Source organism: Oncorhynchus gorbuscha, linkage group LG25 (genome assembly GCF_021184085.1).
Source record: "Oncorhynchus gorbuscha isolate QuinsamMale2020 ecotype Even-year linkage group LG25, OgorEven_v1.0, whole genome shotgun sequence".
NCBI lineage: Eukaryota > Metazoa > Chordata > Actinopteri > Salmoniformes > Salmonidae > Oncorhynchus > Oncorhynchus gorbuscha.
The window spans coordinates 28,317,784-28,341,230 of record NC_060197.1 but is presented as its reverse complement, the minus strand read 5'-3'; the positions used below and the strand labels follow the sequence as shown (position 1 = coordinate 28,341,230).

At 51.8% G+C, this 23,447-nt stretch overlaps 1 protein-coding gene and 1 non-coding gene across 2 annotated transcripts in view; both read left to right on the top strand.

Moving 5' to 3' along the window:
* kdm6ba (lysine (K)-specific demethylase 6B, a) overlaps positions 1–23,447 on the top strand; it is a 179,743-nt gene that overhangs the window by 53,475 nt on the left and 102,821 nt on the right. The gene's annotated exons all lie outside the window — the stretch shown is intronic.
* On the top strand, positions 15,975–16,029 carry LOC124014630. The gene has a single exon (XR_006835055.1). It is a non-coding gene; the product is annotated as a U7 small nuclear RNA (small nuclear RNA).

The following is a 23,447-nucleotide window of genomic DNA, read 5'->3' as shown; positions in this document are numbered from 1 at the left end:
CTCTCTATCCTACCTCCCCTCTCCTCCTCTCCACTTCCCTCCTCCTACCTCCCCTCTATCTCCTCCTCTCCACTTCCCCTCTCTATCCTACCTCCCCCTCTATCTCCTCCTCTCCACTTCCCTCTCTATCCTACACTTCTCCCCCTCTATCTCCTCCTCTCCACTTCCCCTCTCTATCCTACCTCCCCCTATCTCCTCTCCCACTTCCTCTCCCTCTATCTCCTCCTCTCCACTTCCCCTCTCTCCTACCTCCCCTCTATCTCCTCCTCTCCACTTCCCCTCTCTATCCTCCTCCTCCCCCTCTATCTCTCCTCTCTCCACTTCCCCTCTCTATCCTACCTCCCCCTCTATCTCCTCCTCTCCACTTCCCCTCTCTATCCTACCTCCCCCTCTATCTCCTCCTCTCCACTTCCCCTCTCTATCCTACCTCCCCTCTATCTCCTCCTCTCCACTTCCCCTCTCTATCCTACCTCCCCCCCTATCTCCTCCTCTCCACTTCCCCTCTCTATCCTACCTCCCCCTCTATCTCCTCCTCTCCACTTCCCCTCTCTATCCTACCTCCCCCTCTATCTCCTCCTCTCCACTTCCCCTCTCTATCCTACCTCCCCCTCTATCTCCTCCTCTCCACTTCCCCTCTCTATCCTCCCTCCCCCCTCTATCTCCTCCTCTCCACTTCTCCTCTATCCTACCTCCCCCTCTATCTCCTCCTCTCCACTTCCCCTCTCTATCCTACCTCCCCCCTCTATCTCCTCCTCTCCACTTCCCCTCTCTATCCTACCTCCCCCTCTATCTCCTCCTCTCCACTTCCCCTCCTATCCTCCTCCCCCTCTATCTCCTCCTCTCTCTCCACTCCCCTCTCTCTCCTCCCCCCCCTCTATCTCCTCCTCTCCACTTCCCTCTCTATCCTACCTCCCCCTCTATCTCCTCCTCTCCACTTCCCCTCTCTATCCTACCTCCCCCTCTATCTCCTCCTCTCCCACTTCCCCTCTCTATCCTCCTCCCCCTCTATCTCCTCCTCTCCACTTCCCTCTCTATCCTACCTCCCCCTCTATCTCCTCCTCTCCCACTTCCCCTCTCTATCCTACCTCCCCCTCTATCTCCTCCTCTCCACTTCCCCTCTCTATCCTACCTCCCCCTCTCTCCTCCTCTCCACCTCTCTCTCCTCCTCCCCCTCTATCTCCTCCTCTCCACTTCCCCTCTCTCCTCCTCTCCTCCTCTCCACTTCCCCTTCCTCCCCCTCTCTCCTCTCCACTTCCCCTCTCTCCCTCCTCCCCCTCTATCTCCTCCTCTCCACTTCCCCTCTCTATCCTACCTCCCCCTCTATCTCCTCCTCTCCACTTCCCCTCTCTATCCTACCTCCCCCTATCTCCTCCTCTCCACTTCTCCTCCTCTCTATCTCCTCCTCTCCACTTCCCTCTCTATCCTACCTCCCCCTCTATCTCCTCCTCTCCACTTCCCCTCTCTATCCTACCTCCCCCTCTATCTCCTCCTCTCCACTTCCCCTCTCTATCCTACCTCCCCCTCTATCTCCTCCTCTCCACTTCCCCTCTCTATCCTACCTCCCCCCTCTATCTCCTCCTCTCCACTTCCCCTCTCTATCCTACCTCCCCCTCTATCTCCCTCCTCTCCATCCTACCTCCCCCATCTCTACTCCCCTCTCTATCCTCCCCCCCTCTATCTCCTCCTCTCCACTTCCCTCTCCCCCATCCTACCTCCCCTCCCCCTCTCCACCTCCTCCTATCCTACCTCCCTCCTCCTCTCCACTTCCCCTCTCTATCCTACCTCCCCCTCTATCTCCTCCTCTCCACTTCCCTCTCTATCCTACCTCCCCCTCTATCTCCTCCTCCACTTCCCCTCTCTATCCTACCTCCCCCTCTATCTCCTCCTCTCCACTTCCCTCTCTATCCTACCTCCCCCTCTATCTCCTCCTCTCCACTTCCCTCTCTATCCTACCTCCCCCTCTATCTCCTCCTCTCCACTTCCCTCTCTATCCTCCCCCTCTACCTCCCCCTCTATCTCCTCCTCTCCACTTCCCCTCTCTCCTCCTACCTCCCCCTCTATCTCCTCCTCTCCACTTCCCCTCTCTATCCTACCTCCCCTCTCTCCTCCTCTCCACTTCCCCTCTCTATCCTACCTCCCCCTCTATCTCCTCCTCTCCACTTCCCCTCTCTATCCTACCTCCCCCTCTATCTCCTCCTCTCCACTTCCCCTCTCTATCCTACCTCCCCTCTATCTCCTCCTCTCCACTTCCCTCTCTATCCTCCCTCCTCCCTCTCCACTCTCCTCTATCCTCCTCCCCCTCTATCTCCCCTCTCCCTACCTCCCCCTCTATCCCTCCCCCTCTATCTCCTCCTCTCCACTTCCCCTCTCTCCTCCTCCTCCCCTCTATCTCCTCCTCTCCACTTCCCTCTCTATCCTACCTCCCCCCTCTATCTCCTCCTCTCCACTTCCCCTCTCTATCCTACCTCCCCCTCTATCTCCTCCTCTCCACTTCCCCTCTCTATCCTACCTCCCCTCTATCTCCTCCTCTCCACTTCCCCTCTCTATCCTACCTCCCCCTCTATCTCCTCCTCTCCACTTCCCCTCTCTATCCTACCTCCCCTCTATCTCCTCCTCTCCACTTCCCCTCTCTATCCTACCTCCCCCTCTATCTCCTCCTCTCCACTTCCCCTCCTACCTCCCCCTCTATCTCTCCCTCTCACTTCCCCTCTCTATCTCCCCCCTCTATCTCTCCATCTCTATCCTCCTCCCCCTCTATCTCCTCCTCTCCACTCCCTCTATCCTCCCCCTCTATCTCCTCCTCTCCACTTCCCCTCTCTATCCTACCTCCCCTCCTCTATCTCCTCCTCTCCACTTCCCTCTATCTCCTCTCCTACCTCCCCCTCTTCTCCTCCTCTCCACTTCCCCTCTCTATCCTACCTCCCCTCTATCTCCTCCTCTCCACTTCCCTCTCTATCCTACCTCCCCCTCTATCTCCTCCTCTCCACTTCCCCTCTCTATCCTACCTCCCCCTCTATCTCCTCCTCTCCACTCCCTCCTCCCCCCTCTATCTACTCCTCTCCCCCCCTCTCTATCCTCCTCTCCACTCCCCTCCCTCTCCTACCTCCCCCCTCTATCTCCTCCTCTCCACTTCCCCTCTCTCCTCCTCCTCCCCTCTATCTCCTCCTCTCCACTTCCCCTCTCTATCCTACCTCCCCCCTCTATCTCCTCCTCTCCACTTCCCTCCCCTCCTCCTCTCTCCCCCTCTATCTCCTCCTCTCCACTTCCCCTCTCTCTATCCTACCTCCCCCTCCTCTCCACTTCCCCTCTCCTATCCTCCTCCCCTCTCCTCTCCACTTCCCCCTCTATCCTACCTCCCCTATCTCCTCCTCTCCACTTCCCCTCTCTATCCTACCTCCCCCTCTATCTCCTCCTCTCCACTTCCCCTCTCTATCCTACCTCCCCCCTCTATCTCCTCTCCTCCACTTCCCCTCTCTATCCTCCTCCCCCTCTATCTCCTCCTCTCCACTTCCCCTCTCTCCCTACCTCCCCCTCTATCTCCCTCCTCTCCACTTCCCCTCTCTATCCTACCTCCCCTCTATCTCCTCCTCTCCACTTCCCCTCTCTCCTACCTCCCCCTATCTCCTCCTCTCCACTTCCCCTCTCTATCCTACCTCCCCCTCTATCTCCTCCTCTCCACTTCCCCCCTCTCTCTCCTCCTCCACTTCCCCTCTCTATCCTACCTCCCCCTCTATCTCCTCCTCCACTTCCCTCTCTATCCTATCCCCCTCTATCTCCTCCTCTCCACTTCCCCTCCTCCTCCCCTCTATCTCCTCCTCTCCACTTCCCCCTATCCTACCTCCCCCTCTATCTCCTCCTCTCCACTTCCCCTCTCTATCCTACCTCCCCCTCTCTCCTCCTCTCCACTTCCCCTCTCTATCCTCCTCCCCCTCTATCTCCTCCTCTCCACTTCCCCTCTCCTACCTCCCCCTCTATCTCCTCCACTTCCCCTCTCTATCCTCCTCCCCTCTATCTCCTCTTCCCACTTCCCCTCCCTACCTCCCCCCCTCTATCTCCTCCCTCCACTTCCCTCTCTATCCTACCTCCCCCTCTATCTCCTCCTCTCCACTTCCCCTCTCTATCCTACCTCCCCCCTCTATCTCCTCCTCTCCACTTCCCTCTCTATCCTCCTCCCCTCTATCTCCTCCTCTCCACTTCCCCTCTCTATCCTCTCCCCTCTATCTCCTCCCTCCACTCCCCTCTATCCTCCCCCTCTATCTCCCCCACTTCTCCCCCTCCCCCTCTATCTCCTCCTCTCCACTCCCCTCTCTATCCTACCTCCCCCTCTATCTCCTCCTCTCCACTTCCCTCTCTATCCTACCTCCCCCTCTATCTCCTCCTCTCCACTTCCCCTCTCTATCCTACCTCCCCCTCTATCTCCTCCTCTCCACTTCCCCTCTCTATCCTACCTCCCCCTCTATCTCCTCCTCTCCACTTCCCCTCTCTATCCTACCTCCCCCTCTGCCTCCTCTCCACTTCCCCTCTCTATCCTACCTCCCCTCTATCTCCTCCTCTCCCACTTCCCCTCTCTATCCTACCTCCCCCTCTATCTCCTCCTCTCCACTTCCCCTCTCTATCCTACCTCCCCTCTATCTCCTCCTCTCCACTTCCCCTCTCTCCTATCCTCCCCTCTATCTCCTCCTCTCCACTTCCCCTCTCTATCCTACCTCCCTCCTCTATCTCCTCCTCTCCACTTCCCCTCTCCTATCCTACCTCCCCCTATCCTATCTCCCCCTCTCTCCTCCCCCCCTCTCTATCCTACCTCCCCTCTCTCCTCCTCCACCTCCCTACCTCCTATCTCCTCCTCTCCACTTCCCTCCTATCCTACCTCCCCCTCCTCCTCCTCTCCACTTCCCCTCTCTATCCTACCTCCCCCTCTATCTCCTCCTCTCCACTTCCCCTCCTACTTCCCCTCTCTCCCTCCTCTCCTCTCCCCCTCTATCCTCTCTCCACTTCTCTATCCTACCTCCCCTCTATCTCCTCCTCTCCACTTCCCCTCTCTATCCTCCCTCCCCCCCTCTATCTCCTCCTCTCCACTTCCCCTCTCTATCCTACCTCCCCTCTATCTCCTCCTCTCCACTTCCCCTCTCTATCCTACCTCCCCCTCTATCTCCTCCTCTCCACTTCCCCTCTCTCCTATCCTACCTCCCCCTCTATCTCCTCCTCTCCACTTCCCCTCTCTATCCTACCTCCCCCTCTATCTCCTCCTCTCCACTTCCCCTCTCTCTCCTCCTCTTCCACTTCCCCTCTCTATCCTACCTCCCCCTCTACCTCCCCCCACTTCCCCTCTCTATCCTACCTCCCTCTATCTCCTCCTCTCCACTTCCCCTCTCTATCCTACCTCCCTCTATCTCCTCCTCTCCACTTCCCTCCCTCCTCCCCTCTATCTCCTCCTCTCCACTTCCCCTCTCTCCTACTATCCTACACTCCCCCTCTATCTCCTCCTCTCCACTTCCCCTCTCTATCCTACCTCCCCCCTCTATCTCCTCCTCTCCACTTCCCCTCTCTATCCTATCTCCTCCCTCCACTTCCCCTCTCTATCCTACCTCCCCTCTCCTCCTCCTCTCCACTTCCCCTCTCTATCCTACCTCCCCCTCTATCTCCTCCTCTCCACTTCCCCTCTCTCCTACCTCCCCTCTATCTCCTCCTCTCCACTTCCCTCTCTATCCTACCTCCCCCTCTCTCTCCTCCTCTCCACTTCCCTCCACTTCCCTCTCTATCCTACCTCCCCCTCTATCTCCTCCTCTCCACTTCCCCTCTCTATCCTCCTCCCCCTATCTCCTCCTCTCCACTTCCCTCTCTATCCTCCTCCCCTCTATCTCCTCCTCTCCACTTCCCTCTCTATCCTACCTCCCCCTCTATCTCCTCCTCTCCACTTCCCCTCTCTATCCTACCTCCCCCTCTATCTCCTCCTCTCCACTTCCCCTCTCTATCCTACCTCCCCCTCTATCTCCTCCCTCCACTTCCCCTCTCTATCCTATCCCCCTCTATCTCCTCCTCTCCACTTCCCTCTCTATCCTACCTCCCCTCTCTCCTCCTCTCCACTTCCCCTCTCTATCCTACCTCCCCCTCTATCTCCTCTCCACTTCCCTCCTATCCTACCTCCCCCTCTATCTCCTCCTCTTCCCCTCTCCTATCCTACCTCCCCTCTATCTCCTCCTCCTCTCCACTTCCCCTCTCTATCCTACCTCCCCCTCTATCTCCTCCTCTCCACTTCCCCTCTCTATCCTACCTCCCCCTCTATCTCCTCCTCTCCACTTCCCCTCTCTCTATCCTACCTCCCCCTCTATCTCCTCCTCTCCACTTCCCCTCTCTATCCTACCTCCCCTCTATCTCCTCCTCTCCACTTCCCCTCTCTATCCCTACTTCCCCCTATCTATCTCCTCCTCCTCTCCACTTCCCCCTCCCTCCTCTCCCTTCCCCTCTATCTCCTCCCCTCTATCTCCTCCTCTCCACTTCCCCTCTCTATCCTACCTCCCCCTCTATCTCCTCCTCTCCACTTCCCCTCTCTCCTCCTCCCCCCCTCTATCTCCTCCTCTCCACTTCCCTCTCTATCCTACCTCCCCTCTATCTCCTCCTCTCCACTTCCCCTCTATCCTACCTCCCCTCTATCTCCTCCTCTCCACTTCCCTCTCTATCCTACCTCCCCCTCTATCTCCTCCTCTCCACTTCCCCTACCTCTCTATCCTACCTCCCCCTCTATCTCCTCCTCTCCACTTCCCCTCTCTCTATCCTACTTCTATCTCCTCCTCTCCACTCCCCTCTCTATCCTCCCCCTCTATCTCCTCCTCTCCACTTCCCCTCTCTATCCTACCTCCCCTCTATCTCCTCCTCTCCACTTCCCCTCTCCTATCCTCCCTCCCCCTCTACTTCCCCCACTTCCCCTCTCTATCCTACCTCCCCCTCTATCTCCTCCTCTCCACCCCCTCTCTATCCTACCTCCCCCTCTATCTCCTCCTCTCCACTTCCCCTCTCTATCCTACCTCCCCTCTATCTCCTCCTCTCCACTTCCCCTCTCTATCCTACCTCCCCCTCTATCTCCTCCCACTCTCCTATCCTTCCCCTCTCTCCTCCTCTTCCCTCCTCCCCCTCTATCTCCTCCTCTCCACTTCCCCTCTCTATCCTACCTCCCCCTCTATCTCCTCCTCTCCACTTCCCCTCTCTATCCTACCTCCCCCTCTATCTCCTCCTCTCCACTTCCCCTCTCTATCCTACCTCCCCCTCTATCTCCTCCCTCCCCTCTATCCTTCCCCTCTCTATCCCCTACCTCCCCCCCTCTATCTCCTCCTCTCCACTTCCCTCTCTATCCTACCTCCCCTCTATCTCCTCCTCTCCACTTCCCTCTCTCCTCCTCCCCCTCTATCTCCTCCTCTCCACTTCCCCTCTCTATCCTCCTCCCCCTCTATCTCCTCCTCTCCACTTCCCCTCTCTATCCTACCTCCCCCTCTATCTCCTCCTCTCCACTTCCCTCTCTATCCTCCTCCCCCTCTCCTCTCTCTCTCCACTTCCCCCTCTCTCCACTTCCCCTCTCTATCCTACCTCCCCCTCTATCTCCTCCTCTCCACTTCCCCTCTCTATCCTACCTCCCCCTCTATCTCCTCCTCTCCACTTCCCTCTCTATCCTACCTCCCCCCTCCTCTCCACTTCCCCTCTCTCCTCTCCCCCTCTATCTCCCTCTCCACTTCCTATCCTCCTCCCCCTCTATCTCCTCCTCTCCACTTCCCCTCTCTATCCTACCTCCCCCTCTATCTCCTCCTCTCCACTTCCCTCCTCCTCCTCCTCCCCCTCTATCTCCTCCTCCCCTCCACTCCTCCCTCCACTTCCCCTCTCTATCCTACCTCCCCTCTATCTCCTCCTCTCCACTTCCCCTCTCTCCCTACCTCCCCCTCTATCTCCTCCTCTCCACTTCCCCCTCTCTCCTCCTCTCCACTTCCCCTCTCTATCCTACCTCCCCCATCTATCTCCTCCTCTCCACTTCCCCTCTCTATCCTACCTCCCCCTCTATCTCCTCCTCTCCACTTCCCTCTCTATCCTCCTCCCCCTCTATCTCCTCCTCTCCACTTCCCCTCTCTATCCTACCTCCCCCTCTATCTCCTCCCTCTTCCCCTCTCTATCCTACCTCCCCCTCTACTCCCCTCCCTACCTCCCCCTATCTTCCCCTCTCCCTCTTCCCCTCTATCTCCTCCCTCCACTTCCCCTCTCTATCTCCTCCCTCCCACTTCCCCTCTCTATCCTACCTCCCCTCTATCTCCTCCTCCACTTCCCCTCTCTATCCTCCCCCTCTCCTCCTCTCCACTTCCCCTCTCTACCTCCCTCCCCCTCTATCTCCTCCTCTCCACTTCCCTCTCTATCCTACCTCCCCTCCTCCTCTCTCCACTCCTCCTCCCCCCCTCTATCTCCTCCTCTCCACTTCCCTCTCTATCCTACCTCCCCTCTATCTCCTCCTCTCCACTTCCCTCTCTATCCTACCTCCCCCCTCTCTCCTCCCACTCCCCCTCTTCCCTATCTCCTCCTCCCCTCCTACTCCTCCTCTCTCCACTTCCCCTCTCTATCCTACCTCCCTCTATCTCCTCCTCTCCACTTCCCCTCTCTATCCTCCTCCCCCTCCTCCTCCTCTCCACTTCCCCTCTCTATCCTACCTCCCCCTCTATCTCCTCCTCTCCACTTCCCCTCTCTATCCTACCTCCCCTCTATCTCCTCCTCTCCACTTCCCCTCTCTATCCTACCTCCCCCTCTATCTCCTCCTCTCCACTTCCCCTCTATCCTACCTCCCCCTCTCTCCTCCTCCCCCCCTCTCTATCCTACCTCCCCCTCTCTCCTCCTCTCCACTTCCCCTCTCTATCCTACCTCCCCCTCTATCTCCTCCTCTCCACTTCCCCCTCTCTATCCTACCTCCCCTCTATCTCCTCCTCTCCACTTCCCTCTCTCCTCCTCCCCTCTATCTCCTCCTCTCCTCCCCTCTCTCCTCCTTCCCCCTCTCTCTCCTCTCCACTTCCCTCTATCTCCTCCTCCCCCCTCTATCTCCTCTCCACTTCCTCTCTATCCTACCTCCCCCTCTATCTCCTCCACTTCTCCTATCCTACCTCCCCCCTCTATCTCCTCCTCTCCACTTCCCTCTCTATCCTACCTCCCCTCTATCTCCTCCTCTCCACTTCCCTCTCTCCTCCTCCCCCTCTATCTCCTCCTCTCCACTTCCCCTCTCTATCCTTCCCCTCTCTCTCTCCTCTCCACTTCCCCTCCTCCTCCTCCCCCTCTATCTCCTCCTCTCCACTTCCCCCTCTCTATCCTCCTCCCCTCTATCTCCTCCTCTCCACTTCCCCTCTCTATCCTACCTCCCCTCTATCTCCTCCTCCCTCCATCCCTCCTCTCCACCCCTCTCCTATCCTCCTCCCCCTCTATCTCCTCCTCTCCACTTCCCCTCTCTATCCTACCTCCCCCTCTATCTCCTCCTCTCCACTTCCCTCTCTATCCTACCTCCCCCTCTATCTCCTCCTCCCCCCCCTCTCTATCCTACCTCCCCCTCTATCTCCTCCTCTCCACTTCCCCTCTCTATCCTACCTCCCCCTCTATCTCCTCCTCTCCACTTCCCCTCTCTCCTCCTACCTCCCCCTCTATCTCCTCCTCTCCACTTCCCCTCTCTATCCTACCTCCCCTCTATCTCCTCCTCTCCTCTACCCTCCCCCTCTCCTCCTCTCCACTTCCCCTCTCTATCCTACCTCCCCCTCTATCTCCTCCTCTCCACTTCCCCTCTCTATCCTACCTCCCCTCTATCTCCTCCTCTCCACTTCCCCTCTCTATCCTACCTCCCCCTCTCTCTCCTCCCTCTCCACTTCCCTCTCTCTATCCTCCTCCCCCTCTATCTCCTCCTCTCCACTTCCCTCTCTATCCTCCTCCCCTCTATCTCCTCCTCTCCACTTCCCCTCTCTATCCTCCTCCCCCTCTATCTCCTCCTCTCCACTTCCCCTCTCTATCCTCCTCCCCTCTATCTCCTCCTCTCCACTTCCCCTCTCCCTCCTCCCCCCCTCCCCTCTCCTCCTCCCACTTCCCCTCTCTATCCTACCTCCCCTCTATCTCCTCCTCCCACTTCCCCTCTCTCCTCTCCTCCCCCTCTATCTCCTCCTCTCCCCCCCTCTCTATCCTCCTCCCCCTCTATCTCCTCCTCTCCACTTCCCCCTCTCTCCTCCTCTCCACTTCCCCTATCCTACCTCCCCCTCCTCCTCCCTCCTCTCCACTTCCCCCACTTCTCCCTCCTCCCCTCTATCTCCTCCTCTCCACTTCCCTCTCTATCCTACCTCCCCTCTATCTCCTCCTCTCCACTTCCCCTCTCTCTCCTACCTCCCCCTCTCCTCCTCTCCACCCCCTCCCCTACCTCTATCTCCTCCTCTCCACTTCCCCTCTCTCCTCCTCTCCACCTCCCCTCTCTCCTCCTCTCCACTTCCCTCTCTATCCTACCTCCTCCCTCTCCCACTTCCCCTCTCTCCTCCTCCCCCCCTCTATCTCCTCCTCTCCACTTCCCCTCTCTATCCTCCTCCCCCTCTATCTCCTCCTCTCCACTTCCCCTCTCTATCCTCCTCCCCCTCTATCTCCTCCTCTCCACTTCCCCTCTCTATCCTACCTCCCCTCTATCTCCTCCTCTCCACTTCCCCTCTCTATCCTCCTCCCCCTCTATCTCCTCCTCTCCACTTCCCTCTCTATCCTACCTCCCCCTCTATCTCCTCCTCTCCACTTCCCTCTCTCTCCTACCTCCCCCTCTATCTCCTCCTCTCCACTTCCCCTCTCTATCCTACCTCCCCCTCTATCTCCTCCTCTCCACTTCCCCCCCTCTCTCTCCTCCTCCCTCCCTCTCCCCTCCTCCTCCCCTTCCCCTCCACCTCCTCCCCTCCTCTCCTCCTCTTCCCCTCTCTATCTCCTCCTCTCCACTTCCCTCTCTATCCTCCTCCCCCTCTATCCCTCCTCTCCACTTCCCCTCTCTCTCCTACCTCCCCCTCTATCTCCTCTCCACTTCCCCTCTCTATCTACCTCCCCCTCTATCTCCTCCTCTCCACTTCCTCCTCCCCTCTCCTCCTCCCCTCTATCTCCTCTCCACTTCCCCTCTCTATCCTCCTCCCCCTCTATCTCCTCCTCTCCACTTCCCCTCTCCTATCCTCCTCCCCCTCTATCTCCTCCTCTCCACTTCCCCTCCTCCCCCTCTATCTCCTCCTCCTCCCTCTCTCCCTCTCCACTTCCCCTCTCTATCCTACCTCCCCTCTCCTCCTCTCCACTTCCCCTCCCCTCCTCCCCCTCTATCTCCTCCTCCACTTCCCTCTCTATCCTCCTCCCCTCTATCTCCTCCTCTCCACTTCCCCTCCTCCCCCTATCTCCTCCTCTCCACTTCCCCCCCCTCCCCCTCCCCCTCCTCCTCTCCACTTCCCTCTCTCTCCTCCTCCTCCCCCTCTATCTCCTCCTCTCCACTTCCCCTCTCTCCTCCTCCCCCTCTATCTCCTCCTCTCCACTTCCCCTCCTCCTCTCTCCTCCTCCCCCTCTATCTCCTCCTCTCCACTTCCCCTCTCTCTCCTCCTCCCCTCTATCTCCTCCTCTCCACTTCCCTCTCTATCCTCCTCCCCCTCTATCTCCTCCTCTCCACTTCCCCTCTCTCCTCCTCCTCCCCCTCTATCTCCTCCCTCTCCACTTCCCCTCTCTCTCCTACCTCCCCCCCTCTATCTCCTCCTCTCCACTTCCCCTCTCTCTCCTCCCCCCCTCTATCTCCTCCTCTCCACTTCCCCTCTCTCTCCTCCCCCCCCTCTCCTCCTCTCCACTCCCCTCTCCCTCCCTCTCTCCCCTCTCCACTTCCCCTCTCCTCCTCCCCCCCTCTATCTCCTCCTCTCCACTTCCCCTCTCTCCTCCTCCTCCCTCTCTCCTCCCTCCTCCCCCTCTATCTCCTCCTCTCTCATTCAATCTTTTCCACCCCTCAACTGACTTTCATTCTCTCTCTCTTCCTTTTTCTCCCCCTCTCCTCTCCCCCGTTCACCCCCCTGTCTCTCCCCTGCTGCCCTGTCTGGACCTCCACATCCGCCAGCTATCAAAGCACTGACCAGATGACACACACACACAATGCCACATTCACCGCACATACTACTTATTTTGTATCTTGGTTTTAAGAGAAGCCAGATGCTAAATAACTAAGGCAGATGCACGTGCCTGTTTTTCCCCCGCCTTGGATGTGTGTGCATGCGTGTGCACACGTTTTCTATCCTCTCTCTGTTTTTGCTTTAGTTGGTGTCATGGTTACGGAGAGGCGGAGTGTTTTATCTAAACCTCCAGCCTCTCGCTCTCTCTCTTGCTGACTCAGCTGATCCTCAGCAATGAACAGGGTCTGTTTTGCAGATCATTCAACGGGGTCTGTGATGCAGATCGTTTAATAGGGTCTATGTTGCAGATCGTTTAATAGGGTCTATGTTGCAGATCGTTCAACAGGGTCTGTGTTGCAGATCGTTTTAAAGGGTCTATGTTGCAGATCGTTTAATAGGGTCTGTGTTGCAGATCGTTTAAATGGGGTCTATGTTGCAGATCGTTCAACAGGGTCTGTGTTGCAGATCGTTTAATGGGGTCTATGTTGCAGATCGTTTAATAGGGTCTGTGTTGCAGAACGTTTATTGGGGTCTGTGTTGCAGAACGTTTATTGGGGTCTGTGTTGCAGATCGTTTAATGGGGTCTGTGTTGCAGATCGTTTAATAGGGTCTATGTTGCAGATCGTTTAATAGGGTCTATGTTGCAGATCGTTTAATAGGGTCTGTGTTGCAGATCGTTTAATAGGGTCTATGTTGCAGATCGTTTAATGGGGTCTATGTTGCAGATCGTTTAATAGGGTCTGTGTTGCAGATCGTTTAATAGGGTCTATGTTGCAGATCGTTTAATAGGGTCTGTGTTGCAGATCATTTATTGGGGTCTATGTTGCAGATCGTTTAATAGGGTCTGTGTTGCAGATCGTTTAATGGGGTTTATGTTGCAGACCGTTCAACCGGGTCTGTGTTTCAGAATGTTCAACAGGGTCTGTGTTTCAGATCATTCAACAGGGTCTGTGTTGCAGATCGTTCAACAGGGTCTGTGTTGCAGATCGTTCAACAGGGTCTGTGTTGCAGATCGTTCAACAGGGTCTGTGTTTCAGATCATTCAACAGGGTCTGTGTTTCAGATCATTCAACAGGGTCTGTTGCAAATCGTTCAACAGGGTCTGTGTTGCAGATCATTCAACAGGGTCTGTGTTGCAGATCGTTCAACAGGGTCTGTGTTGCAGATCGTTCAACAGGGTCTGTGTTGCAGACCGTTCAATAGGGTCTTGTTGCAGATCGTTCAACAGGGTCTGTGTTGCAGACCGTTCAATAGGGTCTTGTTGCAGATCGTTCAACAGGGTCTGTGTTGCAGATCATTCAACAGGGTCTGTGTTGCAGACCGTTCAATAGGGTCTGTGTTGCAGATCGTTCAACAGGGTCTGTGTTGCAGATCGTTCAACAGGGTCTGTGTTGCAGATCGTTCAACAGGGTCTGTGTTGCAGATCGTTCAACAGGGTCTGTGTTGCAGATCGTTCAACAGGGTCTGTGTTGCAGATCGTTCAATAGGGTCTGTGTTTCAGATCGTTTAATAGGGTCTGTGTTTCAGATCGTTTAATAGGGTCTGTGTTGCAGAACGTTTAATAGGGTCTGTGTTTCAGATCGTTTAATAGGGTCTGTGTTTCAGATCGTTTAATAGGGTCTGTGTTTCAGATCGTTTAATAGGGTCTGTGTTTCAGATCGTTTAATAGGGTCTGTGTTTCAGATCGTTTAATAGGGTCTGTGTTTCAGATCGTTTAATAGGGTCTGTGTTTCAGATCGTTTAATAGGGTCTGTGTTTCAGATCGTTTAATAGGGTCTGTGTTTCAGATCGTTTAATAGGGTCTGTGTTTCAGATCGTTTAATAGGGTCTGTGTTTCAGATCGTTTAATGGGGTTTATGTTGCAGACCGTTCAACCGGGTCTGTGTTTCAGAATGTTCAACAGGGTCTGTGTTTCAGATCATTCAACAGGGTCTGTGTTGCAGATCGTTCAACAGGGTCTGTGTTGCAGATCGTTCAACAGGGTCTGTGTTGCAGATCGTTCAACAGGGTCTGTGTTTCAGATCATTCAACAGGGTCTGTGTTTCAGATCATTCAACAGGGTCTGTTGCAAATCGTTCAACAGGGTCTGTGTTGCAGATCATTCAACAGGGTCTGTGTTGCAGATCGTTCAACAGGGTCTGTGTTGCAGATCGTTCAACAGGGTCTGTGTTGCAGACCGTTCAATAGGGTCTTGTTGCAGATCGTTCAACAGGGTCTGTGTTGCAGACCGTTCAATAGGGTCTTGTTGCAGATCGTTCAACAGGGTCTGTGTTGCAGATCGTTCAACAGGGTCTGTGTTGCAGACCGTTCAATAGGGTCTGTGTTGCAGATCGTTCAACAGGGTCTGTGTTGCAGATCGTTCAACAGGGTCTGTGTTGCAGATCGTTCAACAGGGTCTGTGTTGCAGATCGTTCAACAGGGTCTGTGTTGCAGATCGTTCAACAGGGTCTGTGTTGCAGATCGTTCAACAGGGTCTGTGTTTCAGATCGTTTAATAGGGTCTGTGTTTCAGATCGTTTAATAGGGTCTGTGTTGCAGAACGTTTAATAGGGTCTGTGTTTCAGATCGTTTAATAGGGTCTGTGTTTCAGATCGTTTAATAGGGTCTGTGTTTCAGATCGTTTAATAGGGTCTGTGTTTCAGATCGTTTAATAGGGTCTGTGTTTCAGATCGTTTAATAGGGTCTGTGTTTCAGATCGTTTAATAGGGTCTGTGTTTCAGATCGTTTAATAGGGTCTGTGTTGCAGAACGTTTAATAGGGTCTGTGTTTCAGATTGTTTAATAGGGTCTGTGTTTCAGATCGTTTAATAAGGTCTGTGTTTCAGATCGTTTAATAAGGTCTGTGTTTCAGATCGTTTAATAGGGTCTGTGTATCAGATCGTTTAATAGGGTCAGGGCCCACTGGAAGCCAACAAGTCTCAAACAGGGAAGGGTGTGTGCGTGCATTCGTATATGTGTATGAGCCCAATGTATAGGATGTGTAACCCATACAAATGTTAAAGTTTAATCTGTTGGCACGCCAAGTCATTAGAGTAAATGTCCTGGCAGCACTGTACATTAAAGCCTTTTTGTGGCAATATATTTTCTATAGAAATGGATAGAGGTAGGCTTTTGGATGTGCGTGTGTGGGAGTGTGTGCATGTGTGTGTACGTGTGCTTGTGTGTGTGCGTGTATGGGGGGGGTGGACCTTGTCTCTCATTGCTAGTTCCCAGCAGGTTAATGAATAAATAAAGGCGTGATGCCTCCCCTGTGATCCTGTGTCTGCACAGAGCAGACAGAGTGACACCACACACACACATTCCCTCATCGCACTCTGGGTGCAGCTCATAGCCACTCTGTATAATAGGAATGTTTATTAGCAGGTTGGAATAATGTAGATTTCTTCCCCTTACTCTCCCACTTAAAAAGATACTTTAGATTACAATAGAACTCTATTGAAACTGTAGTATACAGTAGAATACTATACTACACACTGTAATATCCCTTGATCAAGTCTAGGACTTAGTGTAGAATTTTGTAGTATACTGTAGATACTACATTATTAGTATACTGATAATACTACATTATTATCCACATTAAGACCACTAGTAAATACTACAGAAATGTCCGCAAAAACACTACATTGTTTTAACTATAGTAAATATTACAGTATTTAATTTGGATATACCCTGCCCATTCCCCTCCCCCACATCCCATTTTGTGCCATCCTTAAGTGAGAAACCTACATGCCAAGTATAGACTATATATTGTGTTCCCTACAGGTTATAGAAAAGAGCAGAAGCTCTGAACTATCCGTTCAGACCCCAGTCCTACCTACCTACAGGTTATGGAAAGTTTGCTCTTTTAGTATTTTTCCTGTAGGTTTCCTCAATGAGAAAGCCCCCCACTTCTATGTCAAAGATAATAAAACAAAGACACCACAGTAAATACTACTGTAATGTCCCCAGAACACTACAGTAAATACTACTTTAATGTCCCCAGAACACTACAGTAAATACTACTGTAATGTCCCCAGAACACTATAGTAAATACTACAGTAATGTCCCCAGAACACTACAGTAAATACTACTGTAATGTCCCTAGAACACTATAGTAAATACTACAGTAATGTCCCTAGAACACTATAGTAAATACTACAGTAATGTCCCTAGAACACTATAGTAAATACTACAGTAATGTCCCTAGAACACTATAGTAAATACTACTGTAATGTCCCCAGAACACTATAGTAAATACTACAGTAATGTCCCTAGAACACTATAGTAAATACTACAGTAATGTCCCTAGAACACTACAGTAAATACTACAGTAATGTCCCTAGAACACTATAGTAAATACTACAGTAATGTCCCTAGAACACTATAGTAAATACTACAGTAATGTCCCTAGAACACTATAGTAAATACTACAGTAATGTCCCCAGAACACTATAGTAAATACTACAGTAATGTCCCCAGAACACTATAGTAAATACTACAGTAATGTCCCTAGAACACTATAGTAAAAACTACAGTAATGTCCCTAGAACACTATAGTAAATACTACAGTAATGTCCCCAGAACACTATAGTAAATACTACAGTAATGTCCCTAGAACACTATAGTAAATACTACAGTAATGTCCCCAGAACACTATAGTAAATACTACAGTAATGTCCCTAGAACACTATAGTAAATACTACTGTAATGTCCCCAGAACACTATAGTAAATACTACAGTAATGTCCCTAGAACACTATAGTAAATACTACAGTAATGTCCCTAGAACACTATAGTAAATACTACAGTAATGTCCCTAGAACACTATAGTAAATACTACAGTAATGTCCCTAGAACACTATAGTAAATACTACAGTAATGTCCCCAGAACACTATAGTAAATACTACAGTAATGTGCCTAGAACACTATAGTAAATACTACAGTAATGTCCCCAGAACACTATAGTAAATACTACAGTAATGTCCCTAGAACACTATAGTAAATACTACAGTAATGTCCCTAGAACACTATAGTAAATACTACAGTAATGTCCCTAGAACACTATAGTAAATACTACAGTAATGTCCCTAGAACACTATAGTAAATACTACAGTAATGTCCCTAGAACACTATAGTAAATACTACAGTAATGTCCCCAGAACACTATAGTAAATACTACAGTAATGTCCCCAGAACACTATAGTAAATACTACAGTAATGTCCCTAGAACACTATAGTAAATACTACAGTAATGTCCCTAGAACACTATAGTAAATACTACAGTAATGTCCCTAGAACACTATAGTAAATACTACAGTAATGTCCCTAGAACACTATAGTAAATACTAGTGATGCACCGATATGACATTTTTGGTCGATATCCAATATTTTCCTTGCCCCCCTCAAAAACGATACCGACAACCAATATTTGCAATTTTTGCGGCCTTTTAAGCATTCTAGTACAGTTAAATAGTTAACACACACACACATGGATGCAGCAGTCTAAGGCACTGCATATCAGTGCAAGAGGAGGCATTACAGTCCCTGGTTCGAATCCAGGCTGTATCACATCCGGCCGTGATTGGGAATCCCATAGGGTGGCGCACAATTGGCCCAGCATTGTCCGGGGTAGGATATCTATGTAAATAAGAATTTGTTCTTAACTGACTTTCCTAGTTAAATAAAGGTTACACACACACACACCACACTGACCAAAATGTTATTTTGTTGGCATTTACATATGTCCCCATTACCAGTAAAACATCATCAAAACATATTTCTTTCACTTACTTGCTGTGCTGTTTCATTCTCTACCAGGATTTCTATGGAACGCCGTTTGGGTCTTTGCATGTCAAATAACCTTGTTGACCAATCAGGACCTGAATATGACTGCACATCATATAGTAATTTAACGCATTCATACATTTGTTACGTAGTTATTACACATTGATGACACTATCACTCGTATTCCATATGGCACAACGATTCATCGATACGTATGCTATGATGCTGGTAGTTGTCTTGCGCACCTACAATGCTGGACATTAAAAAAAACTAGCTAGCTAATGGATGCAAACAATGTTCTTCCTGAAAAACATAGCAAAACGACATAATCTGTTTCAGTAGCTATAGTTAGCTAGTAAATACTACAGTAATGTCCCCAGAACACTACAGTAAATACTACAGTAATGTCCCCAGAACACTACAGTAAATACTACAGTAATGTCCCCAGAACACTACAGTAAATACTACAGTAATGTCCCCAGAACACTACAGTAAATATTACAGTAATGTCCCCAAAACACTACAGTAAATACTACAGTAATGTCCCCAGAACACTACAGTAAATACTACAGTAATGTCCCCAGAACACTACAGTAAATATTACAGTAATGTCCCCAAAACACTACAGTAAATACTACAGTAATGTCCCCAGAACACTACAGTAAATACTACAGTAATGTCCCCAAAACACTACAGTAAATACTGCAGTAATGTCCCCAAAACACTACAGTAAATAATACAGTAATGTCCCCAAAACACTACATTAAATAGTACAGTAATGTACCCAGAACCCTATAGTAAATCCTACAGTAATATCCCCAGAAAACTATAGGTAATACTACAGTAATGTCCCCAGAAAACTATAGATAATACTACAGTAATGTCCCCAGAACATTACAGTAATGTCCCCAAAACACTATAGTAAATACTACAGTGCACAAAAACAAAATAGTAAATACACAATAATGTCTGAGGAGGTGTGGTACATGACCAATATACCACAGCTAAGGGCTGTTCTTTAGCGTGACGCAACATGGAATGCCTGGATACAGCCCTTAGCGGTGTTATAGTGGCCATACACCACAAATCCCAGAAGTGCCTTCTTGCTATTATAAACCGGTTACCAACGTAATTAGAACAGTAAAAAAATGTGTTTTTGTCATACCCGTGGTACAAGGTCTGATATACCACAGCTTTCAGCCAATCAGCATTCAGGGCTCGAACCACCCGGTTTATAATATAGTATATACTACTCTTTTTTTTACTATAGTATTTATACTGTAGTAAACTGTAACTACTACATTATACTACAAAGTGAATACTTCAGTAAAGTCAGCAAAAACACTACAGTGAATACTAGAGTATTCCTACCATAGTATACACTAAACTATTTTTTAGTTTGGGCTCTGACTCTCTGTCCTGTGTAATGTGAGTGTGTGCATGCATGTGCGCTGTTCATTTTGCATCTGTGGGTATGGTGGTTTGTGTTTTGGTATACGCACAAGTGTGTGTGTTTGTGTGCTCTCTCTTGTACCGTGTGTAGAATCGCTTTCATTGCGAAGAGCCAGAGCTTTCAGTTAGATCTCATCTCTCCCTACACAGAGCAACAGACCTCTTCCACCACACAGGAGGGCTTTGAATGACAGCATTGGACTAACCTTGACACACACACACACAGTTAAGAAGCACTGACGACACTAACAGAGATAACTAGATGCAGAGATATCCAGATGTGAACCCTACACAATGTATCGAGCTATACACACACACACACACATCAGCATCCCAGAGCCTTCCTTGGTCGTTGCAGCAGGTCAGGTGCCAGAGGTGAGAGGTCAGGGGGAGTGGTCATCAGATGTAAGCCCCGGGTCGCAGAGGTGGCTCTGCCAGAGGGTTAAAGGCCAGGACAGGCGGTCATGCCTCTGCACGTGTCCTAAGAAAGGTGTCCTAGCAGCCAGGCCTAGTGGGGGAGGGGACGCTGAGTAAATATGTAAATAGCTGCATCCACGTCGTACAGAGACACACACAGGAGATGTCTACAAAAAAAGCCCAATCCAGACAGTACTTTTTAAGGGAGTTTGGATCTTTTAGTGAATGTGACAAAATACTTTGTATGTGCTATATCAGTGTCGTGGCAAGTGGAGTGACCTATGCCATTGTGTGCTGGAATTTAGCTAAGGTAGACTTAAATAAGCTTGACAAAACCCTGAACAAATCCAGTGACACCATTGGCTGCAGCCTGGAATCACTGCAGGACATGTTCATAAAAAGGCTGCAAGTAAATACCCCCAATGATCATGGACAATGACACACACCCACTCCACAGCACTCTGATGACACACACCCACTCCACAGCACTCTGATGACACACACCCACTCCACAGCACTCTGATGACACACACCCACTCCACAGCACTCTGATGACCCACACCCACTCCACAGCACTCTGATGACCCACACCCACTCCACAGCACTCTGATGACACACACCCACTCCACAGCACTCTGACACACACCCACTCCACAGCACTCTGATGACCCACACCCACTCCACAGCACTCTGATGACCCACACCCACTCCACAGCACTCTGATGACCCACACCCACTCCACAGCACTCTGATGACACACACCCACTCCACAGCACTCTGATGACACACACCCACTCCACAGCACTCTGATGACCCACACTTAATCCACAGCACTCTGATGACACACACCCACTCCACAGCACTCTGATGACCCACACTTAATCCACAGCACTCTGATGACCCACACCCACTCCACAGCACTCTGATGACACACACCCACTCCACAGCACTCTGATGACACTTACCCACTCCACAGCACTCTGATGACCCACACTTAATCCACAGCACTCTGACACACACCCACTCCACAGCACTCTGATGACACACACCCACTCCACAGCACTCTGATGACCCACACTTAATCCACAGCACTCTGACACACACCCACTCCACAGCACTTCGATCACCCACTCCACAGCACTCTGATGACACACACCCACTCCACAGCACTCAGATGACCCACACTTAATCCACAGCACTCTGACACACACCCACTCCACAGCACTCTGATGACACTTACCCACTCCACAGCACTCTGATGACCCACACTTAATCCACAGCACTCTGACACACACCCACTCCACAGCACTTCGATCACCCACTCCACAGCACTCTGATGACACACACCCACTCCACAGCACTCTGATGACACACACCCACTCCACAGCACTCTGATGACCCACACTTAATCCACAGCACTCTGACACACACCCACTCCATAGCACTCTGATGACACACACCCACTCCACAGCACTCTGATGACCCACACCCACTCCACAGCACTCTGATGACCCACACTTAACCCACAGCACTCTGACACACACCCACTCCACAGCACTCTGATGACACACACCCACTCCACAGCACTCTGATGACCCACACCCACTCCACAGCACTCTGATGACCCACACCCACTCCACGGCACTCTGATGACCCACACCCACTCCACAGCACTCTGATGACCCACACCCACTCCACGGCACTCTGATGACACACACCCACTCCACAGCACTCTGATGACACACACCCACTCCACAGCACTCTGATGACCCACACTTAATCCACAGCACTCTGATGACACACACCCACTCCACAGCACTCTGATGACACACACCCACTCCACAGCACTCTGATGACACACACCCACTCCACAGCACTCTGATGACCCACACTTAATCCACAGCACTCTGACACACACCCACTCCACAGCACTCTGATGACACTTACCCACTCCACAGCACTCTGATGACCCACACTTAATCCACAGCACTCTGACACACACCCACTCCACAGCACTTCGATCACCCACTCCACAGCACTCTGATGACACACACCCACTCCACAGCACTTCGATCACCCACTCCACAGCACTCTGATGACACACACCCACTCCACAGCACTCAGATGACCCACACTTAATCCACAGCACTCTGACACACACCCACTCCACAGCACTCTGATGACACTTACCCACTCCACAGCACTCTGATGACCCACACTTAATCCACAGCACTCTGACACACACCCACTCCACAGCACTTCGATCACCCACTCCACAGCACTCTGATGACACACACCCACTCCACAGCACTCTGATGACACACACCCACTCCACAGCACTCTGATGACCCACACTTAATCCACAGCACTCTGACACACACCCACTCCATAGCACTCTGATGACACACACCCACTCCACAGCACTCTGATGACCCACACCCACTCCACAGCACTCTGATGACCCACACTTAACCCACAGCACTCTGACACACACCCACTCCACAGCACTCTGATGACCCACACCCACTCCACAGCACTCTGATGACCCACACCCACTCCACGGCACTCTGATGACACACACCCACTCCACAGCACTCTGATGACACACACCCACTCCACAGCACTCTGATGACCCACACTTAATCCACAGCACTCTGACACACACCCACTCCATAGCACTCTGATGACACACACCCACTCCACAGCACTCTGATGACCCACACCCACTCCACAGCACTCTGATGACCCACACTTAATCCACAATCCACAGCCCACTCCACAGCACTCTGATGACACACACCCACTCCACAGCACTCTGATGACCCACACCCACTCCACAGCACTCTGATGACCCACACCCACTCCACAGCACTCTGACACACACCCACTCCACAGCACTCTGATGACACACACCCACTCCACAGCACTCTGATGACACACCCACTCCACAGCACTCTGATGACCCACACCCACTCCACAGCACTCTGATGACCCACACCCACTCCACAGCACTCTGATGACCCACACCCACTCCACAGCACTCTGATGACCCACACCCACTCCACAGCACTCTGATGACACACACCCACTCCACAGCACTCTGATGACACTTACCCACTCCACAGCACTCTGATGACCCACACTTAATCCACAGCACTCTGACACACACCCACTCCACAGCACTCTGATGACACACACCCACTCCACAGCACTCAGATGACCCACACTTAATCCACAGCACTCTGATGACACACACCCACTCCACAGCACTCTGATGACACACACCCACTCCACAGCACTCTGATGACCCACACTTAATCCACAGCACTCTGACACACACCCACTCCACAGCACTCTGATGACACCCCACTCCACAGCACTCTGATGACCCACACTTAATCCACAGCACTCTGACACACACCCACTCCACAGCACTCTGATCACCCACTCCACAGCACTCTGATGACACACACCCACTCCACAGCACTTCGATCACCCACTCCACAGCACTCTGATGACACACACCCACTCCACAGCACTCTGATGACCCACACTTAATCCACAGCACTCTGACACACACCCACTCCATAGCACTCTGATGACACACACCCACTCCACAGCACTCTGATGACCCACACCCACTCCACAGCACTCTGATGACCCACACTTAA